At 46.0% G+C, this 10,344-nt stretch overlaps 1 non-coding gene across 1 annotated transcript; it reads left to right on the forward strand.

The window, feature by feature from the left end:
• Nucleotides 1–3,327: 3,327 nt before the first annotated feature.
• Nucleotides 3,328–3,431, forward strand: LOC114675265 (small nucleolar RNA U13). Its single transcript, XR_003726347.1, has one exon. It is a non-coding gene; the product is annotated as a small nucleolar RNA U13 (small nucleolar RNA).
• Nucleotides 3,432–10,344: the final 6,913 nt, after the last annotated feature.

Below are 10,344 nucleotides of genomic sequence, written 5' to 3' on the forward strand. Positions count from 1 at the left end.
GTTCTCATCTTGGATAGGAAGATGACAGAGGCAATGTTGTGCCCTTCTCATTTCAGCCTATGAGGTGGCACATGATTTGAATACTGGTGATATTCACTTTGATTCTTTCGTTAAGGCAGTATCTGCCATGTTTCTCTATTTTAAAGTTATTATTTTCCTATTTCAGTTCAGAGTTGGGAGGTACTTTGAGGCTACGTCAATATCCCATTCCTCATCAAACTTTCCACTTATTCATTAATTTATGGCAGTATGGACTCACGGTTTTCCATTTTACTCAATAGGTTATAATTCATTCCTTTCATTATTTATTTTGATTTTTAACTTTTTGTTTTAAAATAAGTATAGATTCACATGCAGTGGTAACAAAAATTATAAGGGAGGGCCGGGCACGGTGGCTCAAGCCTGTAATCCCAGCACTTTGGGAGGCCGAGACGGGCGGATCACGAGGTCAGGAGATCGAGACCATCCTGGCTAACACGGTGAAACCCCGTCTCTACTAAAAAATACAAAAACCTAGCCGGGCGAGGTGGCGGGCGCCTGTAGTCCCAGCTACTCGGGAGGCTGAGGCAGGAGAATGGCGCAAACCCGGGAGGCGGAGCTTGCAGTGAGCTGAGATCCAGCCACTGCACTCCAGCCTGGGCGACAGAGCCAGACTCCGTCTCAAAAAAAAAAAAAAAAAAAAAAAAAAAAAAAAAAAAATTATAAGGGAGAAGCCATGCACTCTTCACTCAGTTCCCCAATTGGTAGCATCCGGCATAACTATAGTACCACGTCAAAACCAGGATATTGACGTCGGTGCAATCCAGAGTGTATTCAGATTTCACCAGTTTTATGTGCACTTATTTGTGTGAGTTTAATTCCATTCAGTTATTTCACCTGTAACCACCACCACATTCAAGACAGAGAAGGCTTCCATCCCCATAAAGCTCCCTTGTGCTACCCCTTTATAAACGGAACAGACACCTACCTTCTCCACCACCCTAATCCCTCGCAGCACCTAATCTCTATTTTCTTATTTCAGGATTATTGTAGAAAATAAATAATACAATACGCAATTTTTTCAGATTGGCTTTTTCACTCAGCATAATCCCGTGGAAATCCATCCAAATCGTTGTATGTATCAAGGGTTTGCTCCTTTGTATTGCTGAGCACTGTTCCATAGCATGGACATATCACAGAGATAAACTTTCATCCCTAATGTTGAAAAGGTATTTGGGCTGTTTCACTTTGTGGCTATTACAAATAAAGCTGCTATGAATGTTCATGTACAGGGTTGTATTTTTTGCGATCCTCCCACCGCAGCCTCTAGAGTACTTGGGACCACAAGCGCAGAACGCCTTGCCTCGCCCCACCCCAAGACGCCCCGCCTCGCCTCGTTCTTTTTTTTTTTTTTTTTTTTTTTTTGAGACGGAATCTCGCTCTGTCACCCAGGCTGGAGTGCAGTGGCCGGATCTCAGCTCACTGCAAGCTCCGCCTCCCGGGTTTACGCCATTCTCCTGCCTCAGCCTCCCCAGTAGCTGGGACTACAGGCGCCCGCCACCTCGCCCGGCTAGTTTTTTGTATTTTTTAGTAGAGACGGGGTTTCACCGGGTTAGCCAGGATGGTCTCGATCTCCTGACCTTGTGATCCGCCCGTCTCGGCCTCCCAAAGTGCTGGGATTACAGGCTTGAGCCACCGCGCCCGGCCTTTTTTTTTTTTTTTTTTTTTTTTTTTTTTAAATAGAGATAGTCTCGCCATATTGCCTAGGCTGGTCTTGAACTCCTAGGACCAAGCGATCCTACTGCCTCCCAAATTGCTGGGATTATAAGCATGAGCTAGCGCACATGGCCCGTAGAATATATTTTCTTTTCTTTTTTTTTTTTTTGAGACGGAGTCTCACTCTGTTGCCCAGGCTGGAGTGCAGTGGCATGATCTCGGCTCACTGCAACCTCCACCTCCTGGGTTCAAGCAATTCTCCTGCCTCAGCCTCCCGAGTAGCTGGGATTACAGATGCCTGCCACTGCGCCTGGATAATTTTTGTAGTTTTAGTAGAGACAGGGTTTCACCATGCCAGGCTGGTCTTGAACTCCTGACCTTGTGATCCACCCTTCTCGACCTCCCAAAGCGCTGGGATTTTAGGCGTGAGCCACCATGCCTGGCCAACAAAGCCATCCTTTCTGTCTCACAAATTATTCCCTGGCCATTTCACAATCTTTGCTGCACGCATTAGGGCTTTGTGGGTGATGATAAAAAGGGGGTATTTTGTTTCATTTTATCATTAGAATCTTTAAAAGAGTAGCAAGTTATTTGGCTGGACTTCCCAAAAATGTAGCTGGGAAGAACAATGTAGCCGATCAAAAGCTGAAAATTACTTTCAAGGACTCATGAGGGGAACATGTGATACGTGCTGCAACATATCTGTTAAAACAGCCACTGTGCTGAAATTCCTTTGTGGGGAAAGGTGGAGATTTTTGCAAATGCAAGACAAAATGTTACTTCTCTGGGTATGACCACAGTAACAAGGACACAGAAAAATAGGTCAGAACTAGAGGAAAGATGGGGTTATCTGTCCTGAGAATCAAAGCCTCCTGTGGATCCTCACTCTGAGAGTGCCTGGAAATAAGAAGCTGAGTTTCATCGACAGCAGCAGGAAACGCAGAGTGAGAAAAGCAGGAAGAAGGCAGGGTGCAGTTGCTCACGCCTGTAATCCCAGCACTTTGGGAGGCCAGGGCAGGTGGATCATCTGAGGTCAGGAGTTCGAGACTAGCCTTACCAACACGGAGAAACTCCATCTCTACTAAAAATACAAAATTAGTTGGGCGTGGTAGCACATGCCTGTAATCCCAGCTACTCGGGAGGCTGAGGCATCCCTCAGAATTGCTTGAACCCAGGAGGCAGAAGTTGCGGTGGGCTGAGATCACAGCATTGCACTCCAGCCTGGGCACCAAAAGCGAAACTCAGTCTCAAAAAAAAAAAAAAAAGAAAAAGAAAAAGAAAAGTATAGACACTAGATTGTAGTTGTAGAATTACATCACAATGGAAATATGTTCAGGCTGAGTCCTTCCTTTGGCATGTTTGCATTGTGTGAACACTGGAATGAATCCATTTCTGTTACCATTACCATATGTTTTCCTCATCCCGTAGGGTTTTCTCAGTACGTAGCATTGTGTAAGCCACTCTAACACTGGAGTTCAGAGAACTGGTTTGAGTTCCAGCTTGCTAACCAGGTGGTGCTCAAAACACAGCCATGGCCACAAAAGCCCATTCTCTGAAGTTGGTGTGTAAACTCATAGCCTAATTCTCCTTTTGACTCCTCAATACACTGTTTCAGAAAGATGGTAGCCAACCACCCTTTTGTGGTTCATCAGTGTGGTGGTTCAGTTTTCACACTCATGTGTGAGACGTGCCTCCCTCCAACCTTGTTATAGCACAAGCACATTACCCATCTGACATGAGGGGAAAAAAGGTTACGGTTCTTTTTTTTTTTTTTTTTTTTTTTTTTTGAGACGGAGTCTCGCTCTGTCCCCGGGCTGGAGTGCAGTGGCCGGATCTCAGCTCACTGCAAGCTCCGCCTCCCGGGTTTACGCCATTCTCCTGCCTCAGCCTCCCGAGTAGCTGGGACTACAGGCGCCCGCCACGTCGCCCGGCTAGTTTTTTGTATTTTTTAGTAGAGACGGGGTTTCACCCTGTTAGCCAGGATGGTCTCGATCTCCTGACCTAGTGATCCGCCCGTCTCGGCCTCCCAAAGTGCTGGGATTACAGGCTTGAGCCACCGCGCCCGGCCAGGTTACGGTTCTAAATGTCATTTTTGGAAAAGAAAAATTCAGCCAGGAGCGGTGGCCCAGGCCTGTAATTCCAGCACTTTGGGAGGCCAAGGTGGGCGGATCACTTGAGGTCAGGAGTTTGAGACCAACCTGGCCAACGTGGCGAAATCCTGTCTTTACCAAAAAAAAAAAAAAAAAATAGCCATGCGTGGTGGCAGGCACCTGTAGTCCCAGCTACTCGGAATGCTGAGGTGGGAGGATCACTTGAGCCTGGGAGGTGGAGGTTGCTGTGGGCCGAGATTGCACCACTGCACTCCAGCCTGAGTGACAGAGTGCAACCCTGTCTCAAAAAAAAAAAAAAAAAAAAAAAACACACAGAAAAGAAAAGAAATCCAAAGACTGTGATACTTTCTTCATAATTCCCTAGTTTTAACATGGAGGGAGGGTATATATTAAAATATATTTGTATTTCATATTATATATGTTATATATGACACACACATAAAACATATGCACAGGACAAGAGACAAGCCAGGACATCATAGGACTTTAGTACTTCAAATACAGCCATCACTTTTGCCATATCCATGTACCAAATGAACATTATTTACTTAACATGCTTCTTTAAATTGGTGCACATTTTATTTATTTATTTATTTATTTATTTATTTGAGATGGAGTCTCAGTCTGTAACCCAGGCTGGAGTGCAGTGGTGTGATCTTGGCTCACTGCAACCTCCACCTGCCAGGTTCAAGTGATTCTCCTGCCTCAGCCTCCCGAGTAGCTGGGACTACTGGCGCCCGCCACCACGCCCGGCTAATTTTTTGTGTTTTTAGTAGAGATGGGGTTTCACCATGTTAGCCAGGATGGTCTCGATCTCCTGACCTCGTGATCTGCCCGCCTCGGCCTCCCAAAGTACTGGAATTACAAGCGTGAGCCACCGCGCCCGGCCTATTTATTTTTGAGGCAGGGTCTTACTTACTCTATTGCCCAGGCTGGAGTGCAGTGGTGCGATCTCGGCTTACTGCAACCTCCACCTCCCAGGTTCAAGTGATTCTCCTGCCTCAGTCCCCTGAGTAGCTGAGATTACAGGCACCCGCCACCATGCCCGGCTAATTTTTGTATTTTTGGTAGAGACGGGGTTTCACCATGTTGGCCAGGCTGGTCTCAAACTCCTGACCTCAGGTGATCCACTGGCCTCGGCCTCTCATAGTGCTAGGATTAAAGGTGTGAGCCATCACTCCTGGCCCACATTTTAAAACGTAAGTAAAAATGCATTTATTTGTCTCTGATGGAGTTAATGGGCACAGCAGGAGACAGATGGTACCTTCCCCAGTTTCTTTCAGCCTCCATGGTGTATATCTTTTTTTTTTTTTAAGAGACAGGAGCCAAGCAAGGTAGCTTACATCTGCATTTCCAACATTTTGGGAGGCTGAGACAGGAGGATGACTTGAGGCCCAGAGTTTGAGACCAGCCTGCACAACTTAGTGAGTCCCCTGTCTCTACAAGGAAGGTGTGGTGGCTCTCACGTGCAGTCTCAGCTACTCAGGGAGGCTAAGGTGGGAGGATCACTTGAGCCCAGGAGTTCAAGCCTGCAGTGAGCTATGATTGCATCACTGCACTCCAGCCCGGACCAGAGATTGAGACCTTGACTCTTAAAAAGACAGAGAGATGCCGGGCATGCGTGGTGGCTCACACCTGTAATCCCAGCACTTTGGGAGGCCTAGGTGGGCGGATCACAAGGTCAGGAGTTCAAGACCAGCCTGGCCAACATAGTGAAACTCCATCTCTACTAAAAATACAAAAAATTAGCCGGGCGTGGTGGCCGGCACCTGTAATCCTAGCTACTCGGGAGGTTGAGGCAGGAGAAACGCTTGAACCCGGGAGGCAGAGGTTGCACTGAGCTGAGATTGTGCCACTGCATGCCAGCCCCTGTGACAGTGTGAGACTCCGTCTCAAAAAAAAAAAAAGGGAGAGAGAGTCTCACTGTCATCCAGGCTGGAGTGCAGTGGTGCAATCATAGCTCACTGAAGCTTCAAACTCCTGGGCTCAAGGGATCCTCCTGCCTCAGCCTCCTGGGTAGCTGGGATTACAGGCATGAGCCACCATGCCTGGCCCAGTACATCTTTGGACAACAGAAGAGCAGATTTCAGGCCCAGAGCTTCCACCAAACAGTAGTATTCAGCTAAAATTCAGTAACTTTTGTTTTTGTAGTACTGACCCCAGTATAGAAAGAAAAAACAAAAAAAAACAAAAAACAAACAAAAAAACCAATAACTTGGAAAAACATTTTGTGATTACACAAACATTCTCTTTTAAGGACATAAATTATGAAATAAAGTTAATTTTCTTTAAAAAGATATAAGTTAACATGTTAGACATCAGCATATTGCTATCACTTTAATTTAATCAAAGTGATTCAGTTATTGGAGGGATATTTTCAAACAGCCACATTGCAACTCAGAAAAGAAACTAAAGCCAGGTCAAGAAGGCAGAGCTTTCTAGTATTTTACTTCTCATGCAAATATTGAGACTATGTTTGTTATGTAACTCACTATAAGTAGCCATGTAACTTGTAGTTCAATAAGTGTGATTAATGTGTATAATCAAAAACTGCAAAGAAAATAAATATTTGATTCTCTTACTAATATCCCTCTACAAACCCAGAGAGACATCTGAATATGCAACATGCAATGGTGGGGTGATGGCCTCAGAACAGAGATCAGGAGTGAGAGGGTGGCCAGCCATAGAAGCGAAATCATTACAAACACTGGCACAGTGGCACACAGGCAAGTGATGCCCTTCTCGTGTGAGTACCGAGAGAAAGACTATCACTTGCACGCTAGTATTGCACCCTCAAAACTACCAGCGCTATAGACTAGCATTTGCCACATTCCCAGAGCACCCCAGATAGTCACATTTTTAGGGCATATGTTTTCTTTTTGTTGTTGTTGTTGTTTTGTTATTGTTGTTGTTGTTGTTGTTGTTGTTGTTGTTTTTAGACAGTTTGGCTCTGTCACCCAGGCTGGAGTGCAGTGGTGTGATCTCGGCTCACTGCAACCTCCACTTCCCAGGTTCAAGTGATTCTCCTGACTCAGCCTCCCGAGTAGCTGGGAGTACAGGCACGCACCACCATGTAGGGCATATACTTTCTATAAGAGTGAAAAATTTCATCTGTTGGCCTGCCTGAAGATTTTGCTTAATGCAACATTATGTTTTAACTTTTCTTTCTTCCCTTCCCCCTTCTCCTTCCTTCCTTCCTTCCTTCCTTCCTTCTTCCTTTCTCCCTTCCTTCCTCCTTCCTTTCTCCCCTCCCCTTCCCTTCCCTTCCTTTCCTTCTCTCTTTGTCTCTGTCTTTCTTTCTTTCTGAGACAGAGGCTTGCTCTGTTGCCCAGGCTAGAGTGCAGTGATGTGATCTCAGCTCACTGCAGCCTCAACCTCCCTGGCTTAAGTGATCCTCCCAGCTCAGCCTCCCAAGTTGCTAAGACCACAGGCACGTGCCACCACACCCAGCAATTTTTTTTTTTTTTTTTTTTTGCATTTTTTTGTAGAGAGAGGTTTTCACTATGTTGTCCAGGCTGGTCTCAAACTCCTGGCCTCAAGCGATCTGCCTGCCTCAGTCTCCCAAAGTGTTGGGATTACAGGCTTTTTTAACTTTTCAAAGGGGAAAAGAATTGCAAACTAAAGACTGAGAGCATATTCTTTGTTGTAGGTGTACGTGTTTGCTCACAGCTTGTGTAAGGAGCCCAATTTTTGGTGGAAGAAAGGGAAACTGTCAGTCTCAACTGCACAAGTGAGATATTGGATAAGTCACTTCACAGTTCGGTGTTTCTGTTTCCTGACCTGTATGACAGATACAAGACTGTGTACCCATTTGGTTTAGTTTGGTTTTGGGCTTAACTAATCTCCAAATACCCTTTTTACTGTGAAATGTCTGTGATCTGCATTCTTAGGTTACACTGATTACTAATTTCTTTGCACTGCAGTTTTGTTTTTTTTTCCTAGTAAAAGTACAGTTATGGTTTCTTGTCTTCCTTTTTAGAATATCTTAAGTAACCCCCCACATCCAAGTTTCCAGTAGGTTTCCAGTCCTAATATGGTTCATAGTTCCATAGTGCTCAAGGGTATTGATGTATTAGGGCAATGTGACCCAGGAAACTGCTGCGGAAAATTGTAAGGTGAGGTGACATTAGAAAGATGTTTCATCAAAATGTCAAAGTGTGCGAGAGTGTATCCTCCCTTGCATTTCTGCACATTTGTGTCAAGTGGTCAAGCAGTTCCTAAGCAACGGTGCGGAGGTGGTTGCTAGGCTGGTTTGTCACGTGTCCACGGATTCAGCCGCTAAAGAAATGGTGGGCCCAACTGCATTCAGACAGTTTATTGTTTAAAGAGACAGTAAGACCATCAAGGTGTCAGCTCCAACATCCCTAGTCCCACAGGATGACACTGAACCAGAGGGGCCAGGTGACATTGAAGGGCCAACTCAAAAACGACCACAAGCAGTTTTGTAATAGACTTACACAGAAGCCTGCAGCTGAAATATAAGTCTGGGCAAAGTAAAAAGCCCGATACCACACCAGAGCCAGGGAGGCTGATGAGAAACTGTCTCATGGTGGCTCCTCAGCAGGCTGCTTGTCTTGCCCAGTTCCAGGAAAAAAATCACAGGACGTTCTGCCAAGACTCAAGTCTTCAGGCAAGCCTTTGCCTTTTGCCCACGTGGAGATGTGCAGGGTCTCCATGGCATCATGGCAGAGCTGGTCCCTACAACTGCACTGCCTGGCCTTTTGGGTAACCAGCTAAGAATTTCTTTTCAAGAAGCACAGGCCAGGTCGGGTGCAGTGGCTCACACCTGTAATCCCAGCACTTTGAGAGGCTGAGGTGGGTGGATCACCTGAGCTCAGCAGTTTGAGACCAGCCTGGCCAACATGGTGAAACTCTATCTCTACTAAAAATACAGAACATTAGCCAGGCGTGGTGGCGGACGCCTATAATCCCAGCTACTTGGGAGGCTGAGGCAGGAGAATTGCTTGAACCCAGGAGGCAGAAGTTGCAGTGAGCCGAGATCACACCACGGCACTCCAACCTGGGCAACAAGAACAAAACTCTGCCTCAAAAAAAAAAAAAAAAAAAAATTCAGCAGGCATGCTGGCGCACGCCTGTAGTCCTAGCTACTTGGGTAGCTGAGGCAGGAGAATCACTTGAACCCAGGAAGCAGAGGTTGCAGTGAGCCGAGATGGTGCAACTGCACTACAGCCTGGATGACAGAGCAAGATTCTGTCTCAAAAAAAAAAAAAAAAAAAGAAAAAGAAAGAAAAGAAAAGAAAAGCACAGGCCACTCTATCAGATGTCCCAATTAATTGTACTGTGACAGGGGCATGGATGAAATCCTTTTTATTGGTATTAAGTGACATCAGATAAGAATAACTGTGGCTATGATCAAGTAGAATGATCAGATCCACCTGGAGAATAGACCACAGTCAGGTTCCTGGTCAAAGCCAAGCCAGCTAAGTTGGTCATTAATCCAGGTGCAGCAAGAGGTGTCAGCAACTGCACACAGCCAGCTCTGACTGCCGGCAGGAAATCCAGGGCAATATGACTGCTCCTCACCACTCATGTTGGAGAGCTTAGTCTGGTCTGTGTGTGCAAGCAAGGATAGGCCTGATGTCTATGAAAGAAGAGGTCCCCTATTGGGGCATGAACTGTAGCTAGAGTTTAAGACCCTGTTTTTTTTTTTTTTTTTTTGGCTTTTTTTTTGGGGGGTGGGGTGGGGGTGGAGTCTCACTCTGTCGCCCAGGCTGGAGTGCAGTGGTGCAATCTCAGCTCACTGCAGCCTGTGTCTCCTGGGTTCCAGTGATTCTCCTGCTTCTGCCTCCCAAATAGCTGCAATTACAGCCACCCGACACCACGGCCAGCAATTTTTTTTTTTTTTTTTTTTTTTGAGACGGAGTTTTGCTCTTGTTGCTCAGGCTGGAGTGCAATGGCATAATCTTGGCTCACTGCAACCTCCGCTTCCTGGGTTCAAGAGATTCTCCTGCCTCAGCCTCCCAAGTAGCTAGGATTACAGGCATCCATCACCATGCCCAGCTAATTTTTTTGTATTTTTAGTAGAGACAGGGTTTCACCATGTTGACGAGGCTGGTCGAGAACTCCTAACCTCAGGTGATCCATGCACCTCGGCCTCCCAAAGTGCTGGGATTACAGGCATGAGCCACCATGCCCAACCAATTTTTGTATTTTTAGTAGAGATGGGTTTTTGCCATGTTGGCCAGTCTGGTCCTGAACTTCTCACCTCAAGCGATCTACCCTCTTCAGCCTCCCAAAGTGCTGGGATTACAGGCATGAGCCACCTTACCGGGCCTTTTTTTTTTTTTTTTTTTTTTTTTTTTTTGAGACAGGGTCTTGGTCTGTCACCCAGGCTGGAGTACAGTGGCATGATAGCTCACTGCAGCCTCTGTAAGAATTAAAGAGGAGAGAAACACGAAGGGTGGCTAGACAGTCAACCGATTTATTTTAAACCTGGGAGGGACTTCTGACCCTTTTGAGTTAGGTCAGAGCCACACTCTCTTACAGACTAAGAGTTTTCAAAGATTTAAGGTGGGAG

This window comes from Macaca mulatta, chromosome X (genome assembly GCF_049350105.2).
Source record: "Macaca mulatta isolate MMU2019108-1 chromosome X, T2T-MMU8v2.0, whole genome shotgun sequence".
NCBI lineage: Eukaryota > Metazoa > Chordata > Mammalia > Primates > Cercopithecidae > Macaca > Macaca mulatta.